Source organism: Pristis pectinata, chromosome 6, assembly GCF_009764475.1.
Source record: "Pristis pectinata isolate sPriPec2 chromosome 6, sPriPec2.1.pri, whole genome shotgun sequence".
NCBI lineage: Eukaryota > Metazoa > Chordata > Chondrichthyes > Rhinopristiformes > Pristidae > Pristis > Pristis pectinata.
The window spans coordinates 14,689,803-14,704,968 of record NC_067410.1 but is presented as its reverse complement, the minus strand read 5'-3'; the positions used below and the strand labels follow the sequence as shown (position 1 = coordinate 14,704,968).

The following is a 15,166-nucleotide window of genomic DNA, read 5'->3' as shown; positions in this document are numbered from 1 at the left end:
ACACATCCTTTGCCTTCCAACCATCATTTGCAAAAAAAAATTCAACACAATCACTGTTGAGAAGGAGAAATTCACACTAGGACCAAAGGGAAGCAAAACTGTAGAAATATAATTCACCATTAGTCATGTGATAGGTTGACATTAGGGACAAAGTACTCTGGAATATGTTTACCAAAAGCCATCTGCAGGAATCTTCAGGAAAAGAAAATCTTGCCTCTTCGTGGTGCACTTCATGACATTAGGACACTCCAAATACTTTTCCAGCCAGTGAAGTACTTTCTCAAGCATGGGCTCTGTTGTAATATGGGAATTGTGGCAGGAGTTTATATACAGGAGGGTCACACCAAGACACCAATGAAATAAATGACCAGATCATCTACTTTAAGCTTTGGCTGAGAGAAATGTTAGCACATTGTTCCTCTTTAAATAATGATGAGGAAATATTTTGTGTTGTTACCATATGCAATATTGGTTTTGAACAATAATTGTTGCTTTAAGGCAGTCACCCTTTAAGGATTGTACAAGGTGGCTGACAGCCCTTTGGGATGCAGTAAGGCTCATGTAAAGTTTACAAGAGCGGTCTGTGAAGATCCCTTGAATAAAGTCCACACACTTTGTTTACGCTCCTATACAATGGACTATGTTAGGGGGTGTGCGTATCTTAGACCGACAATGACAATGGAATACAGTAAAACTCTGATAATCCACTATCTGACTGTTCAGATATCCCAATCATTTGGCACCCAGCTCACCAGTTGCTGATTCCCCCCCTTTAACACACCGGGGCCATGGTTCACGCACTCACTTGAAGTTGGAGCGGGTGCAGAAAAGATTCATGGGGATGTTACCAGGACTGGAGGGCTTGAGTTATAAAGAGAGGCTGGGACTTTTTTCACCTGGAGCATAGGAGGCTGAGGGGGTGACCATATAGAGGTGTAAAAGATCATGAGGGGCATCGATGAGATGGAAGGTCTCAGTCTTTTAGGTGTCAGGACAAAGTTCAGTCCCTATCAGCTCAGTTAGGAAGCAAAAGTGAAGGAAAGATAGTTGAAATAATGTAAACATCATGGCATTGCACTCATAATTGTATTTATTGTTGTATTTGCATTTTTACCATGTATACTGTTTACTCTGTGAGCTTCATTCAAACAAGGAATTTCATTGCACCCTAGTGTTTATGACAATAATCTAATCGAATCACAAGTAACTGGTTCAATATGCACAAAAGAGTTAATGTATTGACACCTTCTGGCAAATTGGAGATGAGGAGATGGGACAACCAGGATACTCTGGAAGTATTTGGTAATGGGAGTTATTTTGCAGTGAGAAATTCTGAGAAGCCCATGTAGACCACTTGCTCAATATACAGAATAGCAAAGGAGACTGTAGACATGCCTGAAGCGAACCACACAATTTTTCAAGAAAAAGCAACATGTAATATTTCTGCTAAGCAACCAGAAGTGGATCTTCCCCCAACATCATCAGATGAAACTGTGTTTGAAATAATTAACACCAATACTGCTACAAGAATCAGAAAGAGGTGAAGAAACCTTGTAAATATGCTAAAGCTCTTTATGTTTTCTTTGAAAACATAAAAAAAAGGATTCAATGTAGGATATATCATATTGATCATGAACAATAACTACTTTAAGGCTTTTAGGATTGGGTCACGTGACTAACTGCTCTCTGGACTGCAACAGATGTTTTAGAAAATTCCAGGCACAGTCTGTAAAGAGCCCATGAATAAATTACACAAACCTTGAGCACTTCGTGTTTCACATGAATTAGTCTGTACATTCTGAAATGGATTTTGTTTTAGATTAAGAACACACTATTTTGTAGTGCCCAAGTGAGCTGCCAGACAGGGCCATGGTTTAACACCTAAATTGCTCTTCAGAAATTACTCAAAATGAAATAATCTGAGATCTGGACCATTACCTGATATGACTTCTTTGGGAAGATTGTTTATGGTAAAGAGAGATCTTAATTCCTCTGACAATGCTGTGTTCCTTGAGTGATAATCTAGATTATGTTGCATTAACCTCTGGAGTGGGGTTCAAACCCACAATTATCCAATGCAGAGGCAATAGTAACAATTGAACTTTGAGTGGAATAGAAAGGGGTTAAAATTTAATGGTAAGATAAGATATCTTTATTAGTCACATGTACATCGAAACACACAGTGAAATGTATCTTTTGCGTAGAATGTTCTGGGGGCAGCCTGCAAGTGTTGCCACGCTTCCGGCGCCAACATAGCACGCCCACAACTTCCTAACCCATACGTCTTTGGAATGTGGGAGGAAACCAGAGCACCCGGAGGAAACCCACACAGACACAGGGAGAATGTACAAACTCCTTACAGGCAGTGGCTGGATTTGAACCCGGGCCGCTGGCGCTGTAAAGCATAACGCTGACCGCTACACTACCATGCCTGTCAAGGTTCAGGTACAAACCTTTGTAGGATGGAAATGGAATAGCAAATTTTCGAGTTAACATATGCGGTGAATTACTTTACCTAAAAAGATAAGGAGTATATTTGAAAGAAAAGGGTCACACATTTGGTAAAGCTAACTGACCATCAGAGAAGTTATTGGTGAGTGGAATCAAAATGAAGACAGAAAATGTTGGAAATACTCAGCAGTTCAGGCAGTACCTGTGGAAAGAGAAACAGTTAATGTTTCAGGTGTGGGATCCATCATCAGAACCGGGAAGGAGAGAAAAAAATTAGTCTTCAGTAGCAAAGAAGGTGGGTGAAGGATGGGAAGAGTAAAGATAATATTTCTGACAGGGTGAGATCAAATGGGTTATTGGGGCAGTTAAAGTAGCAATTAGAAGCACATTGCTTGTGTAATGTGTTGTTAATTGTAAGGTTATTACACAGAATGGAATATTGATAATATAAATCTGACATTCAGTAAGCATGAAGCAGTTTTATCCAGTGAGTCAAATATCGGGAAAGGGCACTTGTAGCTTGATCTGTAAGGAGCAGTTAGTTTGGCTTTACAAACCAGCACCTATTTCTTGATCATCAGTTGAAAATGTAGGGGGGGTGGTTGCTTGAGGCTGGTGTGGCAATGGGGCTCAACTGCCCTTTGATCCCCAGGACCCCAAGATGCAGCTTTCTTGTAGGCCTACAAGATGGAAAGAGAGTCAGCCTTCCTAAAGGAGGCGAGAAGCTGATTTACTGTGCAAAATGGCTTGGCTGCACATGGTCAGAGTTCCTCTAGATCCTCATCCATTAACCTGAAGGGGAGGACAAGATAAAAGGGATTTCCGGTAATGTTTAATATTTAATTTTGCTCCTCTGGGCCCACAGGCAAACCCAGTCCCCTGCCAACTTATTCAAGACCCTCCTAACCCCAACTCACAACATCCTCCCCAAACTCAACTCGGTGGCCAATTCAGAATGAAGTGGACTGATTTCCTACTCTAGTGACAAGGCCTTTGGATGCAAGTGGTCACCTCAGGCAAGAGATACATTTACCCTCTTTTAATTCTTGCAATATATTTTAATGGAATCTTTGTAATAAAGCTCAAGATATGCTTGAGCTTGATTTTGAGAGGCTACTTGGTAAGATTCTGTGCCTGAGGCCTTCAATACTTGAAAGCCACTTCAAATAAAAATTGGCTTGGTAATAGAAATGAGGAGATAAACAGATGTAGCAGGGGGTGATTATCTCCAGAGTATGTTTGTGAATTCTCTGCTGTTTGTAGAAAATGATAGCATAAGAAAGCCTAGAGTGAGGAAAAAGCCATTCAAGTACCCAGTCCATTCTGTGTAGTAACTACTTACAATTATTTTATTATGCATTTCAATCCTCTCCAGCGCCCAGCCATTGCCTGATAACAGCCACAGTCTCAGTTGGTACATGAACCTAATATTGGAGGACTAGGTTCCAAACTCACAAACCTTGAGCAAAATTAGACATTTAAAAAAACAATTTCCCTACAGGATAGTGAACATATAATAGTTGCTCCCAGAAGTAAAAGTTAGACAACATGGGCAGGGACAGTGTATCGGTAAGAAAATGGCCAATTCAGACTGTGTTTACTGGTGTGACCGTAGCGGGAAGAAATGTAAGTTATCTTCACCCCGGTACTCCCAAAGGATAGACCTACGACTTTATGAGGGCGGTGGATCTGCAAAGGGCTTGAACAGTGCTTGATATTTTTCACTGGAGTTCAAGGCTCAAGAAGTGAACCAGACATTAAGATTCAGCTAACCCTGATAAAACTGATATCACCACATTGGGCTTACTAATGGCTATGTTTTGTTTCTATGAATTGCTTTTGGGGACTGAAATTGTGTCCAACTAACTGTCCCACACTCATGCCAGAATCAGTGTGAAATGACAGGCAGGGGATGCAAGAGGCGGTCGCGAGGCTTGCTGAAACTTTAAACATGTGAGAATGAGGTGAAGCACAAACTTATCAGGAGTTTCCAGTCCTGATTGGAAATGATGTTTGGCAGGTAATTAAAGGGAATGTGGTGAACTGAGCAGTGGTGTAGTTGGTGGGAGGTGGCATTGGAAGGTTCATTTACTGATGTGACAACTTGTTGCAGTACTGGATCTAAGTCATCATGGTGAAATCCTGGCACTGAGCTCTGGGACTGTCTGCTTCTGCTGCCTTCTGAGCATGTGTCTGGAATGGCTTCAAAGTCACTGCTGATCCCAGATATCTCTCCTGCTTTGCAAGGATTTCATTGCAGTGACTGAAACCCCTGGTACGTATCTGCTCTCTCCCACACTGATATTATTCTTCGGTATCTTCAAAGTCAGATTCATTTCCTGTGCAACTGCCGGCTCCAAAAACAAAGCACCTCCCCTTTAAGATGGAAATGGATATTTTAATGTTGTAGGTCAATGACTGAGGATGTGAGGTCACTGATCTGAAGTGTTAACTTTGTCTCTCACTCTACACATGTTGCCTGATCTGCTGAGTATTTCCAGCACTTTTTATTTTGAGTTCAGACTTCTAACACCTGCAGTATGTTGCTTTTTCTTTGGTTGTCCTGTTTAAGATGTAGTGGGAGTAAATCATGATAGTGGGCTGCCTGTTAATACATTGGGATGAATGAAGGCATCTGAGTCAGTTGTTGCCATCCCTATACCTTTCTCCATTAGCCGCCAGCATTATTTGGCCATGTAACCAAATTGACTGTTCAAGGGGAGGTCCATTTACGGCAGGATGTTCCATTTGCCGGTTTTATGCTTGCATCAGATAAGCCTGAAGGGCAGGTACGGTAGTGTAGCAGTTAGTGTAACGCTATTACAGCACCAGCGACCCGCGTTGAATTTAAGCCACTGTCTGGAAGGAGTTTGTATATTCTCCCTGTGTCTGTGTGGGTTTCCTCTGGGTGCTCCGGTTTCCTCCCACATTCCAAAGACATACGAATTAGGAAGTTGTGGGCATGCTATGTTGGTGCTGGAAGCGTGGCGACACTTGCGGGCTGCCCCCAGAACACTCTACACAAAGGATGCATTTCACTGTGTGCTTCGATGTACATGTGACCAATAAAGATATCTCATCTTATCTCCAGTATTCCGGAAGCTCTGGAAGTTACTCCCCAAAAGCCACCGTATGTCAGTGTAACATCTGCAAAACCGGCAGAGCTGAGTCTAGTTCCTTTCCCTTGAAGTCCACAAGACACGTTAGGTTATGTAAGAAGATGTACATGTGGTTTATTGTCCACCAAATATAACCTAGAGTTAAATACTGGTCCTGGAGGACTCAATAGTTGCTGTAAACTTCTCAATTGCATCATTAAGTTTGAATAATATGTCTGTGTTATGCATCAGTCAAAGAGTCAAATAATGTTACAACTTACAGCCAAACCTATAAATAATAATTTTGAACAATGCAAAATCAGCATCTTTGATATGGCCTGCATAGTTCTGGTGCCACATTGACAATTTGGACACAGTAATGGAAGGAGATACTTATTGTAAAATCAATTTTAAAATACATCATTCCAAACCATGAAGAACATTTGAATAAAAGATCTTTGGCCAGGCAAGAATCCTACCAACCCTGCTTTGTTTTCCAAATGACCTAATGCTGTGTGTAGCTGTGGGTTTGAAGTAACTTGACACAAGACCAGCTTCTGTAAGGAAACACTGAGTTAGTTGAAAAACACTGCACTTGCTGGAAATCGGAATTAAAAAGCTGCAAATACTCAGGCAAAGGGAAAAAAAGATAAGCTGCTGTTTCTTGAGCTTACATTGGGTATTGTTGTGCCAGGCATGCTTTAACCCTCAGGACTTCTGATGAAAGTTCATCAACCAGTAACATTAACTTAGTTTTTCTCCCTCCACAAATGCTGCCTGACCTGATGAGTATTTGCTATGTTCTCTTTTATTTCAGATTTCAAGAAACTGCACTCTTCTGGATTTCACAGTCCCACATCTTGCCATTTTTTGCCATTTAAAACATGCTTGTTTTCTAACTTTTCCAAATTCTGATAAAAAGTCACTGACTTGAAACATGAACTTTGTTTTTCTCACTAGAGATGTTGCCTGATATGCTGAGTATATCCAGCATTTGCTGTTAAGCTAATTGCCCAATCCCTTGTTGTTCTTGAGAAGGCAGTGGTGAGACATCTTCTTAAACTGAAACAGGCCGCTTGGAGAAGACAGTCTCACAGGTAAAGAGTTCCAGGAATTTAATCCAGCATCAATGAAGAATTTATTGAGCTATCTGTATATTGATAGGGAACATGCACATAATGAACTGAACAAATACCCAGTTTCTGTTTCAGAGTGGTGTGTGAAGATCCTGGTGTATCACTATCCCCCAGTTCTCAAAATTTCCAGGAGTTTAAAATCTACTGGAAGCAGAAATCTTCATTCAGGTTTGGGAGGGAAAGAATTTTCTTGCACCAGTTACAAGATACCATCATGAGGTAACCATATCAGGCTGCTCATATACTCAGCTTTATTTCCACTCTGATATGCTGTTATCCTTGATCGAACATGGCTTCAAAACAATCAGCTTCAGCACGCACTGTGATGTTGATCCGCAGGTTAACCAGATTAAGACGGGAGGCCCTATCTTGCTGCAGTAGCAGTCATGTGTGACAAGTACAGCTCACGGCAATGTCCTGGCATGTCCCTGCCTCACAAGATTATTTTCATGACAGAATAAGCGGCAGCTGGATTTATTTCAAAAGCAGCCCCTTGGAAATTAAATGAACCGTGCTTGTTTTGTTTTTAGAATCTTGTCACTGCACTGAAAACCAGTTTAGTTTGGCAGTGTACTACACAGGAAATTTACGTACAAGCAGGCAGACCTTCCATTTTACTTTTCATGATAAAGTCCGACTATACACAGGGACTTGGTTGGTCAATAACATTGGTGGTGGTGGAACGATCTGCTATTAAACACTTCGGACGATTTTCTTTCCATTCAGGCCATGAGAGGAGGGTAATAAATATGGGAACAGTGGCAGAGTGATTAAGTTAATGGAATGGCATACAAAGGCTAATGATTCAACAATATGAGTTCAAATACCACCACAGAAGCTGTGGAGTTTAAGTTTAGTTAGTTAAATAAAGTTGGAATTATGATGACCACAAGTTGATGTGGAAACCAATCCAGCTTATTAATGTCCCTTAGGGAAGAAAAAGTGTTAGCATACCCAGGCTGGTCTATGTGTGACTCCCCTGTACAGAAATCCTATTAAAATCAATGTAACTAGAGTACTATGCACAGCCATTTACTGACTTGTGCACTTAGCACAAGTGACTATGGATGATTTCCTAATACCCAGAAGCTATTTTTTTAGATGTATTCATTTTTTGGACTTGGGGGTCACTGGCAAAGCCAGCTTTTATTGCCCATTCCTGATTGCCCTTGAATAGGCAGTGGTGAGTCACTTTCATGAAATGCCACAGTGCTTAGATGACTTGGATGAAGGGATCAGGTGTATTGTAGCTATATTTGCTGGCAATGCTAATGGTGGGTTAGTAAGGGATGTGGAAGGCACAAAGATATTGCAAAGGGATATAGGTGAGAGGGCAAGTAAGAGAGAGAGAGATAGAGAGAGTCAAGTTTATTGTCATGTGCACAAGTACAATGAGGTACAGGTACAATGAAAAACTTGCTTGTAGTAGCATCACAGGAACGTAGATTCAGACAACAACACATAGAACATAAACTATACATTAATTATACAAGACAGTGAAGAGAAAAGACAACAAAACAAGATATTAGTGCGAAAAAACACATGATTAGAGACAAGTCCATGGCAGTGCAAAAGGTGGTCCATAGTGTTCCATTGCTGAGGTAGGTCCATTCAAGAATCTGATGGTGTAGGAAAATAACTGTTCCTGAACCTGGTGGTGTGGGACTTCAGGCTTCTGAACCTCCTGGCTGACGGTAGTAGCGAGAGAAGGACATGACCCGGATGGTGGGAGTGGGGGGGGGGGGGGGGGGGGGAGAGAGAGAGAGAGAGAGAAAGACTCTACTCTAAATTCCACGATGGGAAGCAATTACCAGGACAGAAAAAAATGGTTCAAGGATCTACTCAAAGTCTCCCTGAAAACATGCCATGGGAGGTGCACCCATACACTAACACAGAACATGTCTCTTGTTTGCTGAGAAACAACAACTCCCAGAGGTCAAGACAAGGGTCACAAGTAAGAGGGGAAATCCTTATTCAACAGTCAGATGGATGCATAAGTGCTTTTCTGATGCTGACATATAATTTCCCTTTATTCTTGTCACCAGATTTTGCTGGGTTGCTTCTAGTACAAATATCCCAAAGATTCTCCTCTTCTCTCCTTCAATCTCCTGCATCCCTTTCCTCTTCTCTGCTTTCTCTCCTTTCCATTCTGATCTCTTCTCTTTCCCTCTCCTCCTCTCTGTTCTCCATTTGACTCTCCCTTACACTGACAATACCTGCAGCAACTTGTTCATGGGACTGTGGCTAACTGAATGGTTTAGATAATCTCTTAGTTTTATTTACTTAAATCTTTATCACAATGTAAATTTATGATTTCATCGCACAAATGTTCCCCGGTTAACACATTCAGAACAAGTGCTTATGTTTCATACAGGGGTATATCGATAATAGGTTCCAATTTAGTTTGCCTAATTCGCTGCTTGACATTGTTTTCTCATCAGTCTCCCAACCAACAGATGCCCTGCACCAGACCTCATCGCAGCAGAGCATAAGATAAGCTGGAATTCTGTCACCTTCACTGAGTTGACAGACACCCCTCACTCGCTCAGCCAGAAAATGAAAGCTGCAGTTGGCAGGAAGCTGTAAGTTAAGAACTGGGAGTATGCAAACTCACACATCCAAAGTGGGAGAATATCACAATCAGACAACCTTGAAACTGGATCCCTGGATGGATTCACTGGAATATAATAATTACATTCTACTAAAGGCTTGAACCCACATCATTCCAATTTCAACATACCAATTATACTGTCTGTACTGAGAATCATCCATCCCATATATGTGTCACAAGTTATATAAATGCAGGGGAGGAAGAGATGACAAATCAATTAAACAAAGAGAAACAAAAGTGGAAATATTCAGCAAGCAGAAATGATTTGTGTTTGGGTGAAGAAAGATCACATTACAGGTTGATGAACTGTCATCAGAATAGTTCTTGATGAAAAGCCATTGACCTGAGATGTTAGTTCTGTTTCTCTCTCCACAAATGTTTCCTGACCTTCTGTTTATCTCCAACATTTCCGATTTCCCTTCCATAATCCAGCACTAGAGCGCTATGTCCATTCGGGATACGGAAATTCACGTACAGAATTTGAGATTGGAGATCAAATTAGCCCATACAGAATTTGTCTGAAAAAATGGAAATAAATAAACACAAAACTTGTTTCTTGATGCACGCACAGATGACGCAACATCATGTTATGAAAAATCACAATACAGACCATTTTCTAGGATCTCAATTCCCTCCCCCGTAACATGGGGTCACTTGTACATTGCTTTTGAATTAAGATAAGATATCTTTATAAGTCACATGTACATCGAAACACACAGTGAAATACATCTTTTGCGTAGAGTGTTCTGGGGGCAGACCGCAAGTGTCGCCACACTTCCGGCGCCAACATAGCACGCCCACAACTTCCTAACCCGTACGTCTTTGGAATGTGGGAGGAAACCGGAGCGCCCGGAGGAAACCCACGCAGACACGGGGAGAACGCACAAACTCCTTACAGACAGTGGCCGGAATTGATCAGATTTTCCTTAATGGGGGAGAGGAGATGAGGGTGGGGAATTATGCAGAAATAATGAAATAAAGAGGGATGGATCCTCACTTATACCCAGTTGTATCGTTGGGTCCAAATGCCCTGAGAAAGCAGTAGTTGTGGCTACTGCTTGGAATCAACACTCACTGCAAATCAGGGGAGGGAAGTTGTTCACTGCACCACACCTGCAGCAGAGAAAATGGCCACAGCAAATTTTATTTGCCCTGCCACCTATTTCTATGCTTGAGGTTAACGGCAATGACAACACCCCCCTGTGTCCTCCAGATCCCTGCCCATTAAACGAGCCAGTAAAACTTACGGCATTACCAGCATGAGACTTACAAACAATCAAAATGATCCCACTGTTTGTTAGTAGGACCTTCCCACCCATTAAATAATGTTCCAGAAAATGGCGGCAGCTTCAATTGGGTCAAAGACCTGAAGCAGTTGTGTCGCCACCCCTTTAAGATCTGGAAATTGCTGAAGAAACAGGGCCTTAAAAAAAAGGGAGATTGTTTTCAGTGTGTCAGCCCAAGGACTGAGTGGAGGGGTGGGCACAGTGGTGGTAGTGGAGTAAGAGGGGGCTGTGTGGGAGCTGGGGGGCAGTCACATTCCTTACTCCACCTCAAGTAGGGTACAAATCCCACCTAGCCCAGTACCAAGTTCTAACCTTTTGGGACTGTTGTCAATTCAACCTGATCATGAAAATATGCTAAGATAGCATTGTCTACTTACAATAGATCCACCCAGAGTGTGATTATTTTCTCCCAGGGCAAGATCCTTTACCTTCACCCAGGAGGAAAGTATTCCCAGGAAGGAGATCAGTGGGAAATCAAGTGGTCAGTAAATTAGTCACACTGATCACAACAGGTATTGACTCGGATGGGTATAGATGATTTTTTTTCTCTCTTCAAAGTTCTTTATATCAGATGGAACATTTGACAGCACTGTTGGGTGGGGGTGATGGACTGGGGTTACAGCCTCAATCCATAATAGTGAAATTGATGCAGCTAACCCATCCTCTGGTATTGATCAATCTCATTCCCAAACTCTTCATTCTTCTTTCTGCACATACAAGCAAGTTACAGAACTTCTGTCCATAGGCTCTGGAGAAAGGAGCCTAAATCCCACTATGGCAGTTCCGGAGGGAAATAAGTTTTGAGCTTCTTTATTTTCACACAAATAATTCTGTAAGGGCTAACTTGATCTCATATCTCAAATTCTGTCCATGAATTTACATAACCCGAATGGACATGACGCTCTAGTGCCGAATCATGGAAGGAAAATCGGAAACGTCGGAGATATACAGAAGGTCAGGAAGCATTTGTGGAGAGAGAAACAGAACTAACATTTCAGGTCAATGGCTTTTCATCAAGAATGATTCTGATGACAGTTCATCAACCTGTAATGTGAACTTTCTCCACCCAAACACAAATCATTAAGTAGACTAGAACAAAAAGATAGTTGCAGTAACAACAACCCAAAGATGGGTGGGTTGCTAGGGTCTTTGGTGCTGTAAATTGCCCCTATGTTGTAGGTGAGTGGTAGAATCTGGAGGGAATTGATGGTAAATTGGTAAATTGGTTTATTATTGTCACACGTACTGAGGTGCAGTGGAAGACTTTGTTTTGCATGCCATCCATACAGATCATTTCATTACGTCAGTGCATTGAGGTAGTACAAGGGAAATGTGGGGAGAATAAAATGGGATTATTAATTGGCTGCTTGACGGTCGGCGTGGACTCGCTGGGCCAAATGTTTCCATGCTGGTAACTCTATGGATTGATGACCATAAAACTAAAGGCTCATCTTTTTCACTTATGTTATTCAGAGAAGGAAATCTCCAATCCCTTCCCTGTACAGTCAGACCCAGTAATACGGTCCACTCTGACTGCCTTCACAAATGGCCTAAATGGTTATTCAGCTTGGGATGAGCAATTATACTGTCCTACCTAGTGATGTCCACAACCTGTAAAGAATAACAAAAAATACAGCCTCACACACGTCTACAAATACATATGTACACAAATAAATATGCTCACAGACACATCCTTAAGTTACATGTGAACTCATAAGTGAATCTCAGCTGACCCTTAAGTAACCCTCCAGAGGCCCAGCATGAAGACAATAATCCCCAAAATCTCTTTAAAAGATTTTCATTTTAAAAATCGTTCAGAAAGAATGTTAATAAAAATATGCAGTAAAGCCTCTACTGAAATATAATCAGGTCAAGATTCTTTATGATATTAAACCTCACAATAAAGTAAAATGTTCTAGGGCTTATCAGGTTTTTTTGGAATTCTCAGCCTGAAGCCAAGGTGCACATATATAACCCATTCAAGTCTAGAGAACTCTGCGAATGTTGGGGGAGGTCGGTGGGGGGAGGAATCAGAACATGGAAGGAGAGATAATGGAGATGGCTAAACATGTGATTTAATCATAAAATTGGGAGCAAAAAGCCTAAAGAATCAACCAGAACCACTGTATGTTTTGTCTATGTTGTGTATGAAGTACTGTTTAGAAATGATAATCTTGTGATGGTCAGGTTTCGTTGCTAATTCAAAGAGTTAATATTTTTCTGAGACATTAAAGCCATATAAAATTTTTACAGCATATGTATGCACATAAAAACAGTGGGAGACCTTATTATCCAGCACCGTTGGATTACACACTGTACCACATTAATGCTTTTGCCTGCTGCACCATTATTGTTACTATAGTACATTGCATGCCCTTGCTCTGGTGAACCTGTTTATACTTATAAGATGGATTCAATTTATTTATTCTTAAAAATAAATTGCATTTACCTAATATTTGGCATGACATTCAGTATAGGTAGAATATTGATTGTTTAGTCACTGATTATAAAGTTTTCCTAAAGGAGCAATGATTTGATTCAATTCCCAAAGGTTAAATTGTCATCTGCTGTCACCCATTGCCGTCTGTTCAGACTGACACAGCGCTACTGTCACACCTCCCTTAACCCCTCTTCTGTCTGCTATCACTTAACGTAATCACATATTTTCGCTCATCTAGCAATGGTCACATTCTCTTGGCCACCCAGGCACCATCTCACACTTCAGCATTATCATCTGTTCTTCTGTATATAGAAATTGTCACCCAGCTACTATCAGTTACACAGCAAATATCACTCCTCCACTACCAGCCACCCTCAGTTACATAAGCACTGTCTCATATCTTTACTGATTGTCCAACACAGTCACATATCCTTAGCTTCACAGTCACCGCTTCTGTCCTAAATAGCCACTCACGTGTGGTGTACCCACTATCACACATTGTCACTCCAGTGGTCTCTTGTCTCTCATCTTGGTTACCTAATTATTGGTCAGTTTCCCTGATTCCTTTACTGTCCATTATCCTCAGTAACCTTGCTGTTAATGAGTTTCCATGATAGTAGCCACGACCAGCTTTCCTTGGCTCCATAGCAACTGCCTGAAGTCGTCAGTGACATGCCTACTACAGAGTTTCATTCATCACGCCGCATGCATTACGGTGATCATCTTGCACTCACCTTTTCTGCAGGCAGAGACAACCTCTTCCCCTTTCCAAATCCAGAAAAGTCCCAGAGGCGGAGAGCCGAGTTCTATATCTGTCTTCTTTTCCGCAGCAGGTATAGTTGACCCAGATTTCGGGTTTTGTGCTAACTGGAATGTATAAACAGAAGACGAGCTCTGCAGCTGAAATGTTTCCCTTCATCAAACTGAGAGCACCAGGCTCCTGTGATTCCAAGCCGCAGAGTACATGTAAAACAGACAGGTCACCTCCCCCTGGCTGCTACCAGCTGAGAAAGCCCAAAGTGTTGTAACGTGTGTTTGTATATGGGCAACGGCTCCATGTGTTGGGCGGTGCTCACTGAAACCTGGCTCACACTTCACAGTGGATATAATGGGCTTCGACTGCAAAGAATTAATTTGCTCATGGCCAGATCTGGCCCACCCTCTGTGCGTCCACTTTAAAAGGCTTTAAACTGAGTCTGGCTTGAGGCTCCAGCCTTCCGAGAAACAGCTGCTCATTCTCTCTCTCTCTCTTACTCTCTCTCTCTCCCCCCCCTCAGAATAGTTTTAAGACAAGATAAGAGATCTTTATTAGTCACATGTACATCGAAACACACAGTGAAATGCATCTTTTGCATAGAGTGTTCTGGGGGCAGCCCACAAGTGTCGCCACACTTCCGGCGCCAACATGGCATACTCACAACTTCCTAAACCGTACGTCTTTGGAATGTGGGAGGAAACCGGAGCACCCGGAGGAAACCCACGCAGACACAGTGAGAACATACAAACTCCTTACAGACAGCAGCAGGAATTGAACCAGGGCTGCTGGCACTGTAATAGCGTCATGCTAACTGCTACACTACCTCTGGAGGAAATGCTTCTAGCTGTGAATGGAGCAATTTCTACTTTGATAGGATTGTGGCTCAAGGCAAATGTCATCAGTGTGAGACAGATTAATATTGATGTTAAACAATGAAACCAAAGGTGGAGATTACCAGGATGGTGGTAGGAACAGCAAAATTTAGAAAGCTGAAAGTTGCTTAAGTTGCAAATACTTAAGGCAGGCAGGTGGGTAATTTGTGAGGTGGTGCACTCGAAACACCATTTATGTTTGGAAAGGACCTATTTCCCTTGGCAGAGGCTCAAAAACTAGAGTCACAGATTTAAAGTAATTGGCAGTGGGCGCAGAGGGGAGATGAGTAAAACCATTTACACCTAAAAGGTGGTATGGGTCTGGTACCAGCTACCTAAAAGAGATATGTTAACAATATTCAGTGTGTACTTGAACTGCAGGTCCACAGAATGAGTGGTCAAAGACGGGATTAACCAGGTCACTGTTCTTGCACAGACATAGTGGGCTGAATAGTCTCTCTCTCTCTCTCTCTCTGTCTTAATTTTCTCCATGGCTCTATTATGGAGTCATAGAG

At 41.8% G+C, this 15,166-nt stretch overlaps 1 protein-coding gene across 1 annotated transcript in view; it reads right to left on the bottom strand.

Annotated features, from left to right (window-relative positions):
* The window catches only part of LOC127571975 (uncharacterized), a 67,473-nt gene extending 53,565 nt beyond the window's left edge, over nucleotides 1-13,908 (bottom strand). The window contains exon 1 of the mRNA XM_052018767.1: nucleotides 13,757-13,908. The gene's annotated coding sequence lies outside the window, so the exon portion shown is untranslated. The remainder of the gene's footprint in view (nucleotides 1-13,756) is intronic.
* Between the last annotated feature and the right edge of the window lie 1,258 nt (nucleotides 13,909-15,166).